The sequence below is a fragment of the Tamandua tetradactyla genome, chromosome 24, assembly GCF_023851605.1.
Source record: "Tamandua tetradactyla isolate mTamTet1 chromosome 24, mTamTet1.pri, whole genome shotgun sequence".
Taxonomy (NCBI): domain Eukaryota; kingdom Metazoa; phylum Chordata; class Mammalia; order Pilosa; family Myrmecophagidae; genus Tamandua; species Tamandua tetradactyla.
Genome location: NC_135350.1, coordinates 48,707,716 through 48,722,498, shown reverse-complemented (window position 1 = coordinate 48,722,498; position 14,783 = coordinate 48,707,716). Strand labels below are relative to the sequence as shown.

General features: G+C 36.0%; 1 non-coding gene across 1 annotated transcript; it reads right to left on the bottom strand.

Annotated features, from left to right (window-relative positions):
• Positions 1-12,127: 12,127 nt before the first annotated feature.
• On the bottom strand, positions 12,128-12,345 carry LOC143668635 (small nucleolar RNA U3). Its single transcript, XR_013168500.1, has one exon. It is a non-coding gene; the product is annotated as a small nucleolar RNA U3 (small nucleolar RNA).
• Between the last annotated feature and the right edge of the window lie 2,438 nt (positions 12,346-14,783).

Here is a 14,783-nt window from a genome sequence, read left to right as displayed (position 1 = left end):
ATTATTCGTGCAGTTTAATACCTTTGTTTTTAATACAATTTATATATTTGTATGTTTATGTCATTTAATTTTTAACAATGGCCATGTTGAACAAACAGATCACAAAATTCTGAAAATTTAACAGCCAGTTCTTGCTGCCTCAGTGTGAAATTGGCTTGCCTCCTCTATTACTTTACTTTGACTGGAATAATAAATTAACCTCTGCTCCTTTGTTTTTTACTATGGCATATTTAGAAATGTCTCATAGTTGTCATAAGAATTAAAGAGAGGTAATGTATGTAAAGTACTTAACATTTGGTGGCATAAAGTAAGTAATTACACACAACAACTAAATTTTTATTATTATTAAGAACAACCTAGCTCACAGGAACTGTTTCTTACTTTAGTCAGTGACAAGAGAGAATTAATATTTTTGCGTTATTTTTCTGTTTCCCTTCAAAATGTCGGGGGCAGGGGGCATGCTGTCTTCCTTGTAGGGCCTCAGGCATTTTCTGATAATACATTTGATTTTGAAAGGTACACTCACTCAGTGTCTGATAAACGAGTCCAACGATATCACTGTAGCAACAGAAGTTAGCAAGTTCAATACGATATACTTCATAAGGGTAGTATATTATATTAAACCTCTCCTGGAATAGTATCTGATGTTCTCTAAGTATTCTAGGGGTTCACCCAGACACTGAAGATTAGTTCTTTTTTTTCTTTTTCGTTTATTTACACTAACTGTCAATTGTAGGTACTTAGAGAATAGCTGGATCTCAATTCACGTTTACAGGCCTTCATAAGTGCAATAATTCTTGTGGAATTTTTAAATTCATTAATATCTTTTCTTATCTGGTTCTGATTCCTTTTGCTCTTCCTAAATGTAACATGAATATTAAAATAGCATGTTGCTGTTTCTATAGGCTTTTTAACCATTCAGGCATCCAGCAGAGAGCAGCAATATCAGTAAATGCATTTTCTTAAATTTCATAAATTGCCCCTTTGTTTCTGTCATATGTTGTGATATGCTGATAGACTGCAGAGACTGTGCATTTCTCTACACCATTTTCCTGCAGCAGGGTGAAATGGCCATGGCCCCTCTTTAAGGTCACCATTTATGGAATAACCACAAATGTGATCAATCAAGTCATGCCTATGGAGCAATAGCCAGTGACCTCAACAGACTTTGGCTTTTGGAGCCAGATCACGTTAGTGACAGACATAACCCTGGTGGGTCGGCAGCATCCTTCACTGCTCACTCTGCCATCTGCCACTGTGGAAACTTCATCATTAAAAGCAGAGTTGGTGCTGGACAAATTTGCAAATGGTTTTGAGAGCATTATTATTGCACAGAATGTTGCCATCTGTAAGTAGGCAAATCTGAATTACAATGTATGTCTACCTAACTCTCTTTCTCTATATATATCTTAATTGAAAATGTGCATGCATCAGTCTCAAAACAGGGAATATTTTCTTTTGTATTATGGAATTATGGCCTTGCGAAGGGCCTCCAGAGTTTAAATTTCTGCTTTTGAACACATGTGCATTGAAATCTTCACAGATCAAAGAATATCCATTTTATTTTTAGCTATGATATTGTTTTCTTTCTCTATTCACAAAGTATTTTAATTATATGATTTTATTCACATTATATTATATTATTATAATATATACACATTTACCTGTATCGAGCTTTTTCTAAAATTTCAGTTATGTCTGTGACATACCACCATCTGCCCTCTGGCAACTTTCAATACCATAAGCCTACATTTTAAAGATCATTGAAACAACACAATGAAAACATTACATCAGGATTTCCAATTTTTTAAGCCAAGCATTGTTTATATATATATGTATATATGTGTGTGTGTATATATATATTTCTATTTGTTTGTGCATGCCTGTATACACATATGCATGTGCATTTGTGTGTGAATATGCTTTAAATCTTCACTACAATCCTACCACATAGGATTATTGCTATAACTGTAGTTATGTACTATAATTAGTATTATATTATTCTTGCCATTTTATAGGCAAGGCAACTAAGCCACAGAGATACAAACTGCTCAAGTTTATACAGCTTGCTGAGACATAGATCAGGGATCCTGAACTTAATCAGCAAGGATCCTGAAACTATGCTCTTAATTGATCTGTATTTGTGAATCTTTAGTGTCCAAGAAGATGTTAATGGATGTTCTACGGTGGTCATGAGTGGTGATGGGTGCTGTTCCAAGAACAAAAATGATTGGAGAATGGCATTATAGGGTTTTCAAGGTCAAAGTTTTGATGCCCAAATATATTACTCATTTCTCTCTGCTGAGCTGTAAAGACAGAAGGAAAATGCCAAATAGGATACAAAGGACTGATTCATTGATTAAAGTTCCTGACACTGCTCCAAGATGTCGCATTGGAGAAAGACCTCTGTAAATCTTCTATTCCTTCACCTAATTTCTTGGGTTGCTTTCTCATCCTCTAATCTGTGAGGTGTTTTATCCACCTAGTCTCGGGCAGAGGAGCTTGAGCACGGATCCTAGAGCATGGCTGGCCCACACAGAAGCAGGAGGCGATAAATTAGGTGTGGAGTACAGAATCCTGTCTGTAGTCACAGCAAGCCTTCCCGTTAGAAAATCTGACCTAATGACTGTCTCAGGGTCTAACAAATCAGACGATCCCCTTGCTTTTTGGGGGGGAATTTCTGGTTAAGGGACATGGACAGAAGGCAAGTACTCTGGTAGATGGTTCCCATGTAAAGGATAATGAAAAAGCACGAGCAGAAATTTAAAAGTCTCTCTCTTCAAAACTCACTGTAGCCCCTACCTGGTATGAGAAACATCTTATCAAATTAAATTCTCAGTGATAGTCTGTTATAAGGTTAGACCAATAAGACTAATACATGAATAATGGTAAAATATGATTAATTCCAAATTATCTCTACCATTAAAGGTATCTGTACATCATTATTATGCTAAATATAGAATGGCAACATTTGACAGTGATAAAAAATGAATACAGAATACTAATACTTTTTCCATTCATCATATAATGAGACCATATAGCTTTGCCTAAAGGTTTTTATGTTCAGTTAATGTGACAACATTTAGGGTTCTACCAGAGTAGAGATTTATGTAACTTGGAGTTATATAAAAAATAGTTTGTATCTAATCTTAAAGGTGTGGTGGTTGCTAAGGGGCTTTTTAAAGCAAATCATAAATAAGCATTGTCCTTTGTGCTGTCAAATGTAGCAATGTACTGTAGCTCCTAAGCTGTTTTTTATTCTTGTTGTTGTTGTTTTAGTTTCTTCTGCTGCTTTGAAGAAAAGGGGTCGAAGTCTAGAAGAGCCAAAGCTAAACCAGCCCATGGTAGGAATTCTTGGAATAGAAGTGATAAATGTTACAGGAAAGACAGGCCTGCCCTTGAATTATTCCCAAAGAAGATGACTCCTTCTCACCTGTTACATGAGGTATAAGAAAGCTATTAGGTTTTGACATTTTAAGAATTTGCTGAAAATATACTCAGTAAAATAGGCAGACATAATTCCAAAAGCCACAGGTTTTCTTAAGTCAGGTATTTTATTTAAACATGGCAGTGGGTGAATAATTGTGAAGGTTGTTAGAGAGATTGGATGTTCTAACATGATGGTCTGGGAAAAGGAGGAGGTATTTGCAAAAATTCTGGTTGTACTGTTTATGCAATTTACAGTGAAATACTATTGTAGACCATCTCACTGAAGGTTATGCTGAGAGCCCCCAAACTATAGGAGCACATTAAAATGAAAAATTATGAACTACAATAGTTTTGATTAAATCTTCTTTATAATTAAGTTGAGAATATTATGCAAACATCAAAAGTAATTAGAACATTTTCTAAACAGTGATATGGAATGATCTTCTGGATATATAAATTTACAAAATCAAGGTGCAAAATAGCCTTATACAGTAAGCTATCTTTTATGTAAAATGGTAGTAAAGTATAAATATAGATGATATCTGCAAAAATAAATCTTGAAAAGATAAATCTATATTATAAAAATGGTTACACATAACGGGAAAAAGAGGTATAATATAAATAAAATAACTAAGTTACCAAACAAGACTTCTCTAAATGTGCCTCCTTATATGAAAAATAAAACTACATTAAAAAGAAAAAAATAAATAGGTAAACCTAAAAACTGAACCAAACTGATATGAATGAACTGACTGTCTATCAAATTAGTGGCATAAACACAGAAAAAATGCTTTTTTTGAACTGACTTTTAGATTCAGTATTTTGATTTTATATATTTGATAGAATATATATATATGCATATTTTTTAAAAATAGAGCTACAGAAGAGCTTTACACTTTATTCAGAATTCTTATTGTTGGTAGTATTATTGAAATTATTAATTTTAAAATTTGTGTATGTATATGTGAGTGTTAGGATAATGCAAATAAGCCATTGTTTTATGAGACTTATTCTGGATCTTATAAGCAAGTAAATTTCTAACATTTCATTAAGAAGAGCAAAAAGCTTTTCTATAATATTGAAAGGACTGTGTAAATGGATCGAAGGAATACTGATTTATAACCTTGAGACTAAGATGTTTTTAATAACAAACTATATTTGTGAGAATATTTGTTATATAAAATATTGTTCACTTATACTTCCAAATATTTTCCATAGAAGATTGATTTTATTCACCAGAATTTTAATAATTTAACCACCGACCATGAACTCACTGATTAAGCTCTCAATAATTATAGTAGTCTAAAAGGAAAATGTAAAATCTTTTAGCATGTGAAACAGTGCTAACATCATTTCTTCTCGCAAAATACTGTTATAAAAGTAAAACAAGTGGTTCTGGCAGATCAAATTAAGAACCTAGAGCAAAAGGTAACTGATTAGGTCAACATTCAATGTTTCAGAAGTAACTATGGCAGCGGTGTGAAGGATAGATTGCAGGTGGGTGACCAGTTACCTCAACTCAGTCAGCAGCAGAGAGAATGGATTTGATGATCTGAATTTGAGAGGTGTTTCAGAAATAGAATCAACAGACTTAGTCATTAATCAGAATGGAGAGGGGGAGGATTTAGGGAAAGGAGAAGTTTAATAGAAAAGTCACAGTATGTTCTCAATTTAATAGCTTTGGTGAATGCTTAATAGCTTTCCAATAAGAGACAACACAACTCAACCCTGAGTGTTAAGGAAGTAAAAGGGAAAGAAAGGTTCAAACATGAGTATTCAACAAAGGCAGAGGCCAGGGAGATGAGAGTATTGTACAAGGTTTGGTAAGGAGCAGGTTGTTCCCTATGTTTGAGAAAGTTGTAGAATAGTGGAGTTGAACATAGATTGTACTGTATTGTGCTGTGCCTAAGCAATGAGAAAATATTTTCTGTAATCTCTGCTTTGCTATCTAATGCATAAATGTTTTAACATGATATTTACAATCTAAACGTAACCCATCTTTACATTCTCATTTCTCATCACCACTTAAATCAATCCTCTTCTTCACCCTGGGTACACTCTCCCTCTGATCTAATAGGACTGGAATACTTTTAGTAGCTCAAACAGGTTAAGTAGTTTTCCATCTTGTTTTTATTCACACCTGTGTTAGTTAGATTAAGTTGTCAACTTGGCCAGGTGAACATACCTAATCTTCTTGCTGCGGACATAAGCCAATTGTACGTGAACCTCATCTGTTGCCAATTACATCTGCAGTTGGCTAGGAGACGTGTCTGCTGCAATGAGTGACATTTGACTTAATTGGCTGGTGCTTAAATGAGAGAATGCAATGTAGCACAGCCGAAGCAGCTCGGCATTCCTCATCTCAGCACTTGCAGCTTAGCCCAGGCCTTTGGAGATGCAGGAAGAAGTCACCCCGGGGAAAGTTGTTGGAACCTAGGGGCCTGAAGAGAAGACCAGCAGAGACCATCCTGTGCCTTCCACGTAAGAAAGAACCTCAGTGGAAAGTTAGCTGCGTTTCCTTTGAAGAACTAACAAAATAAATCCCCTTTTATTAAAAGCCAATCCGTCTCTGGTGTGTTGCATTCCGGCAGCTAGCAAACTAGAACAATACCATTATTTTCTATGTGAAATAATCATTCTCTCACATCTCTTTCAGGTAAATCCCCTGGGTTCTACATGGCTCAATTTCATCCCCAAGTAAGATTAATTATGTATCTTTCTATATTGCCATAAAGCTTAGTTCATAACTTTATTGCAGCCTTTATAGCATCAAATTATATTAACTTGCATGTAATAGTCTCTTCTACTAGAATAGAAGTGCTTAAAGGTTTGAGTTTCTTTGTTGCACAAATGAAAGCCTTCTTATGTAAATTTCTAGGTGCTGTTTAACATTAATATTTTCAACTTTGCCCACCCTTTTCAATCACTGTGCTAAGCTGCTGGTGATGCAACAATGAGACAGACTGTTATAGTTCCTGCCCTCACAAAGCTGTATGACCCAGTAGGGGGCACAGATAATCAAATACTATTATAACATGGTGGTATGAGTTTATTAATCATGGCAATGATGATGGTGATGATAATGTTAGGTAATAGTTGTTGAGTACTTTTATGTGACAGGCATGATTCCAAGCATTGTCCATGTATTATGAAATCCAACCCTCCCAACAACTATGTGACAGAAGGAGTATGGGCACACTTAACCAAGACTTTGTGAGTCAGTGAAAGCTACCCTAACAAAGGACTCCTAATTTGAGTTTGAGACCTTAAAAATGACTAGGGAGGGCAGTATGATGGTGGCTCAGTGGCAGAATTCTCACCCTTCCATGCTGAAGACCTGGGTTTCGTTCCCAGTGCCTGCCCATGTTGAAAAAAAAAAAAAAAAGACTAGGGTATAGGCAAGTAGGAAAGATAGAGAGAAGGGGTGTGTGTGTGTGTATGTGTGTTAGGGTAAAAAGTAGAGAAAGGAAGAGAGTTTCTAATAAGAAACAAAGACAAATATATGTATTTAGTGGATATTGGACTTTTTGCTACTATAGTCAGACTATCAATATCAGGGACCTTAATTCCTTTGGAAACAATCACAAAAGCAAACAGATCCCCCATCTGTTTACAAATACGAGCACTGAATCCCAGTTAAAGGATAAGAGTTGGCAAGAGTCAGGGTTCCCAGGCCAAGCTCATTCGCTGACACCAGGCTGCTGCCTCTGTGGCCTCTTAGACGGTTTCCACTCCAGCCAGTCAGCAGGAAATGCACACAGACAAATAACATGTTTTATAATTCCTAACCACCACATTCTAGCTCACTTCTCTTGATTATGAATTTATGATAACAAATATAAATTAATGAAATAGTACATATGTGTACCTAAAGTCTAAACAGATGTGATCTCAAAATGGTCATTTCTATCTTCCCCTCAATGCGTGAGTTCCACACTGAAAATGTGCTCTGACTTTTTATCTTGAATGTTATAATTCCACCCTAATCACATCCCTGATGTGCACCTTAGTTGACTATTATTTTAAGGTGGCTTAGCATAGCAGTAAGAGCATGGCCTTGGAAGGCAGACAGACAGGGCCTGCCACTTAGTGGCTGTGCGAACTTGGACCACTTATGCAACTTCCCTACGTTAATACCTAACCTCATAGTACTCCAGTGGGGATTAAGGGAGAGCATTGCTGAAAAGTGTGATGCACAGTGTCTGGCATGTGACACATTTTGAAAATGTTTGACATATATATATATATACACACACACACTAATATAAAAGCAAACTGGCTGAAATCTCAGCTGCTCTAATCCTTTCATCTTGATGATAGGTTACAGAGACTGGTAAAATTCTCACTTGCCAAAAATGCAATATCCATTTAGTTCCCACCACTAGGTTGTGGACTTTAAGATGCAGGGACTATGAATTTCCTCTATATCTCAGCATTTTGCACTGTGATAAGCACTGGTAAGCACATAAATATCAGTTGAATTACCTAATAATTTAATGGCTGAGCCAAGGCTTGAATCGCAGACTTCCTAACAGCCGGTTCTGTTTTTTTTTTTTTTTTCCTGCACCAAAAATAAAGGTAAATTGGGGGTGCAAGGGTAGTTCAATGGTAGGATTCTCACCTGCCATGCAGCAGACTAGGTTTCAGTTCCTGGTCCATGCACATCCCAAAAACAAAGAAGCAAAACAAAAATTCAAGAAATGGTGCTGCAATAATGGGATACTCACATGGGAAAATAATGAAATGTGACCCCACCATACAGCATACAAAAAAATAAAAATAAAGCTAAATTTAAAATTCCCAATTCTTTATTCTATAAAGCTTATTCTGGGGAAAGTCTAGTCTTAGACATTTCGACTTATTCTACGATGCTTTAATGTTACTTTTCACTCCGGCTGGAGCCCATTGGTGCAAATCCACATGAACATTAATAGCTGGGCAGGGAGTGACAGTTCTGGTTGAGCAGTTCAGAAGTGAGTCCATGCTTCGGTGTGAATACCCTGCTGGGTGGTGGCTGGCATGGCTCAGGTACTGCATTTATGCATCTGAAATTGCTTTCTTTACAACTTCAGTCTAAAGGAAATATAATCTCTGAGCCAAACTGGGGCAGGGCATTCCAGCCCCGTGGAGTGGAATTGAGAAATCTCAGTTGGGCACCATATACCTTGAACTTGGCTACAGCTTAATATGCTGATATAAATCCCAAAATGAACTCTTTGAACACACCGTACTTACAAAAACAATAACCTTCAAAGAGAGAATGAACAAATGTAATTTCCAAACCCACTTAAGTTGCTTAAATTGTGAAGCTCCTGGGCCTAATTTTAGTAGCTTGCATCAACAACTGACAGAAATAATACTGTGGCTTGCAGATGTGAAATACTATAGAAACCTTTTAGTGAGATGACATTGAAACCTCTCAGTCAATGAGCACAAGATTTCTTTTTTATTCATCTACTTAAATAAAAAAATCCATTATTGTATGCCCAAAATGTGAGCAGTGGTTCCCCTTGTCCCTTTCGCTTTTCCGTCTTGGGTCAATGATAAATATACATGAACACAGCATCTCTGTCTGCCACTTGTAATTGGAAGTATAACATTATCCTTTAACTTAGCATTTATGAAGCAATTTGCTATAGCAATAGGTGACCTGATGGTTTTCAGATGGTAAACTGTGCTAACTGCTTGAAAATGCATACAATTTAGGAGCTGACAGGTTCAATTCTGAAGTAGAGGAGGTGCATTGTGATGTTTTGGCACTTGTTAAATATTCAATCATTCCTCTACTCAGTCAGTGGGAAATATGTTAATAGCTTATTGCTACAGCCTTTGAACTCTCAGGGCAAGTGAAGCCCAGAATTCCATAGCCCTGATGCCAGTGGTTCTGATAGCTTCTGATGGATGCAAATAACTTGGCTTTAATATTTTGATGGATCTGGAGTGTATTAACAAGGAATTTTTATTGTGCAAGCAAAATCCTACAGAATCAAATCTTCCTCCAGAAGTCCATTCGATTGACTCTTACTAACAACTAATCGCTTCGGTTATAAAAATGGTCACCTGTCTTTTCCTAGTTCATGTTAACAGTGCATATTTTTGCTCCACCATCAACAACAAATTAAAACGATTCTTCTTAAAAACAGTATGTCTCTGGGGTGGTGCGACGGCGGCTCAGTGATAGAATTCTCGCTTGCCATGCCAGAGACCCAGGTTTGATTCCCGGTGCCCTGCCCACACACACAAAAAAAGGTTAAAAACAATATGTCTCCAAATAGCTTATTTTTCCACAAATAAAATAACAAACAAATTAAAATAACAGACATTTTCTTCTTCAGGAAAATTTAAAAAGTCCTTAATACTAGGAAAGCTTCTATTTTTAAGGAAGGACAGCCAAAGGAATGGTTTGGCATAGTTAATAAAAATGCAAGTTAAGCAATAGAAACAGACTATTTTTCCCAATTACAAAAGTGAGAAAGAAATCTGTGGCATGTAGTAAAGTGTCCATGTATCTAGATTAAGAGGTTCATGACCTAGATGGGAGGATTCACCTGAGGACAAGAAAATCCTATTTTACTGGATGAGCCTTCTGGATATGTTTGAATGTGTAAGCTGAATAAATAGCTAAAACTATCTATATTGATTTTGATATATTTGTCACAACTGAAATTTGAACTTTATTACATGAATTCCTAATGGAAAATATTTTTTCTCTTTCCTGTTCTGGAGATGTCTATGTTGCCTTTTTTTCTTCCCTGGGGCAGGGATGGAGAACAAGAGCAAGGAAGTAAGGAAAAATAGATTGAGAGCATGAACAAAATTTCCTTAAGTAAATACAAGGAATGGCCTTTTCGTTGTTTCTGTCAAATGGTGAATTCCTTGACCACATAGTTTGTGCTCATTTTCTCACACTATTGTCCTTTTATGATTCCATTGGATGCAAGGTATTTATCTTTTATAGATACAGATTCTCTCTTAGACAACTGAGGTGAATAAAAATGTACCAGCTGCTATATTGCTGGAAATCTACTATGACAGCTCATCTCTTGTTTGGATGACTTCTGGTTGGGGTAATATACTAAGCCAGGACACACGCATAAACATCATATCTGGTACTGTACCTTCTTGACCTGTATTGTGCGAAAAATTTATGAAGTGCCTTCATAAATTAAGACTCCGATAGTGATTTAAACAAATTAATCATATTGGTCATATTAGTTCAATTCAACAGGTCAGTGATGCATTTACCAGGAATTAAAATAAATATGATAATACATATTATGTAAATATGTAGGCAAAACTAGCAAGTTTGGCATAATTTAATAATTGAATTATTCAGAGTTTTTAATCAACACTCAAATATTTAAAATACACCTTGCAGTTAAGGTGCCAGAGCCTATTTTAAAATATGTATACAATGTAAAGCAGTTAATATTTATAAAAGTATTGATATCTAAAAATTATTAAACATCTTTTTATTAAATATATTTTAAAGGATTCATCTGAAAATAAAAGTTTATCCACAAACATCAATAATTCTGTAAACTAAATTATTCTCCTTTGTATTCTTCAAAACATCCACATAGGGATTTTTTTTTAATTAGATAAATTGTAGGCTTACAGAAAAATCCTGCATAAAATATCATATACCACCCTATTATTAATAACTTGCATTAGTGTGGCACATCTATTATAATTCAAGAAAAACATTTTTACAAGGGTACTATTAACTATTCCACTGTTAATAGGGTGCACTGCTTATATTGTACAGCTCTATATGTTTTGTTCTTTTTTTGTTATAATTTTTATTCTAGTAACACATACACAACGTAAAATTTTCCTTTTAACTACATTTAAATATACAGTCCAGTGTTATTCATTATGATCACAATCTTGTGCTACCATCACCACCACCCATTACCAAAACTTTTCCATCAACCCAAATAAAAACTCTTTACAATTTAAGTATTAACTTCCATTCTTTATCCCTACCACGGACCCTAGTAACCGAAATTCTAGTTTCTGACTCCATGAATTTCTTTATTCTAATTATTCCATATCAGTGAGATCATATAATCTATGTCCTTTCGTGTCTAGCTTATTTTCACTCCACATCATATCTTCAAGATTCATGCATGTTGTCTATGTATCTGAACTTTATTCCTTTTAATGGCTGAATAACTTCCATTATACATATATACAGCATTTTATTTATCCATTCATTTGTTTATGGGCGCTAGGGTTGCTTCCATCTTTTGGCAATGGTGAATAATACCACTATGAACACTGGTGTGCAAACATCTTTTCAAGTGCATACTTTCTATTCATTTGGGTACATATCTAAAGTGGGATTAGCAGATCATATGGTATTTCTATACTTAACTTTCTGAGGAAATGCCAAACTGACTTGCAGAACAGCTGCATAATTTTACATTCCCACTAACAATGAATGATTTGTTCCTATTTCTCCACATCCTCTCCAACACTTGTAACTTTCTATTTAAAAAAAATAGTATCCATTCTAGTGACTTCGGAAGGATATCTCATTTTGGTTTTGATTTGCATTTCCCTAACAGTTAACAACATTGAGTATCTTTTCATCTCCTTTTTGGCCATTTGTGTATCTTCTTTGGAGAAATGTCTATTCAAGTCTGCTGCTCTTTTTTATTATTATTATTCTTTTGGACCTATTAAAATGAAAACCACTCAGATCGCATTCTCCCCCTCTTGCTCCTCCTCAAAGGAGAAGAAGAACGATCATCAAAGGCAATTAGCAACTGCAGAAAAGCAACACCTAGAGCCGGCTTCATGCTCAGGGGAGAACACTGCACCTCGTCCTCATGGTTTTTGGTGCTCTACATGGTCAGAGAATCTTCTCTAGTAACAAACTATAGAAATGATTCCTGAAAGTATACTCTTCCTGCTCATTTTTTAACTGGGTTGTATAATTTTTAATTATTGAGTCATAGAATTTCTTCATATATTCTGGACATTAAACACTTATCAGATGCGTGGTTTTCAAATAGTTTCTCCTTTGATTAGGTTGTTTTTTACTTTCATAATCAAGTCCTTTGATGCGCAAAACTTTCTAATTTTGGTGAGGTCCCATTTATCTACTTTTTTTTCTTTCGTTGCTTGCAGTTTGGGTATAAAGTTTAAGGAAACATTGCCTAACTCAAAGTCCTAAAGACTCTTCCCTCCACTTTCTTCCAGGAATTGTATAGTTCTGGTCCTTATATTTAGGTCTTTGATTCATTTTGATTTGATTTTTGTATATGGTGTGTGTGCTGGTTTGAAACTGTAGTGTATCCCAGAAATTCTTATTCTTGAATCCTGATTCAGTATTGTTGGATGGGATCTTTTTGATTAAGTTGTTTACATGGAGATGTAACCCACCTAATTGTGGGTGGAACCTTTTGATTAGGTGGTTTCCATGGAGCTACATCTCCACCCATTCAAGATGGGTTGCTTACTATAGTCCTTTAAGAGGGACCCATTTTAGAAAAGCTTCAGAGCTGACACAGAGACATTTGGAGATGCAGAAAGAAAATGCTCCCAGGGAAGTTGTTTGAAATCAAAAGCCAAAGGACCAGCAGACACCAGCTATGTGCCTTCCCATGGGAAAGTGTAAATGCACAATATTACTAGAGAGGACTAAGCAATTTTGACCAAGAATTTAATCTATCACAGGCCCCTTGTTCAAGTTTCACAGAAGTAATCCACGTTGTCACCACCACAGATTAAGGGAAGTAATACTTATTTTTCAATTCTACATTTAGAATTATTTTTATATTGCCTAAACAATTATGTCAATATTGGTTCACATGAAACCAGTTTAACATAAACCTACAGATAGTTGAAAAGATAGTTGAAAAGATTGCTCATATTTTTCAGTTACTTGTTTTATGGATCTTAATAATTTTCTTACAAAACAGTGTAATACAAGACAAAGAAAATCAATGGATTTAACTTTACTTTCTTACTTATTTCACAAGATTATTTTCAATACCATTAGAGAATGTATGTTGTTAATTTCTCCTCTCAAAAACACCAGGCAAGCTTATATTAATGACAGTTTTCTTATCTGGAATCTAATTCTTGAACCTGTTATAGACTATACAGATTTTTCTGGATCCTCAATGGGGAAATGGGAGTGAGACTGGAAGGTGGCCACAGCTCCAAATCACATTATTCAAAGTGGGAAAGGTACTTCAGTCCAAATCCATGCTTCAGTCATTGTCCAAGGGATCCAATTGAATGGGCGAGATGATGGGAAGCTTTGCTCAGGGTTGACTTATAGGGAGCCAGATAAGGCAGCTTTGTTCCTAGGTGTAGAGGAAATGTGTCCATGTTGGAGCAGCCAGGCACAAAGATGTGGAGCCATTTTCCAGTAATCCTAGAGAGAAAGAAAATGGGACTCTGTATGGCTGACTGAGGGCAATAAGGAACAACTTCAGATCTCATTTATTGACATGAAAAAACGATCTAAGAGTCTTCCATTCTATTAAGGATTGGCTTAAAAAACTGATCAGGGTAGAGTCTGCAAGTGTGGTCGCTGGAGTGAGAAGAGGATAAGATAGCCAATATAGACTTTTCTTGGCAAATCATCTAGTCTCCCTGAGATAAAAAGAATTTTATCCTACTTTCTAATTATTTATAGGCATGCATGTAGTCAAAATGTCCTGTTATATCCTGTTACAGGATACACTAGTTACAAGAATGAAATAATTATTCATGCTTCTAATAAATGATATTACAGGTAAAATCATAATGTTGACTTTTATATCTTCAGAGCCTTTGGAGAAGAAATGAACTAGTTTCCTATTTTATACTATGTACGATTGTGACATCATTTACTTGTTTCTTCTTCACTCCATCCCCAGTCTTCTGGGCCAGGTCCTGGAAGTTTGGAAACTACTTCAAGGTCCCTTGATATGCACATGTATGATATAACATTATAATAGACCTTGATATTATCTGTTATGATCTACCCGCAGGACTGTGGGAAGGGCAATGGTGAGGGGTGAGGAGGTAGAAGGAAATGAGAAGGCAGCTTTTCTTTGCCTTTTCTCTTTTAGAATTCACCTCTGGTAGTGGCAGAAGGGCCAGGGAAGGTGCAGGTTTCTCCACAGGAGTCTAGACTCGAGGTTTCTGCTCGGGTTCCTGCTGTAGAGGTGGTGGAGACAGCAGGTGCTTGATGAACCCCATAATACAGGCTACTGGGCTCTGGCCCCAGCAGCTATAACCGCAGGCCTTGAGATTCTGAGGGTTAGTTATGTGGTTTCTCTCAACTGGTTCCGATGGCAGGAGTGTCAGCGGTCTCAGCTGCACAGTGATGGTGACATTGGGTAATTTCC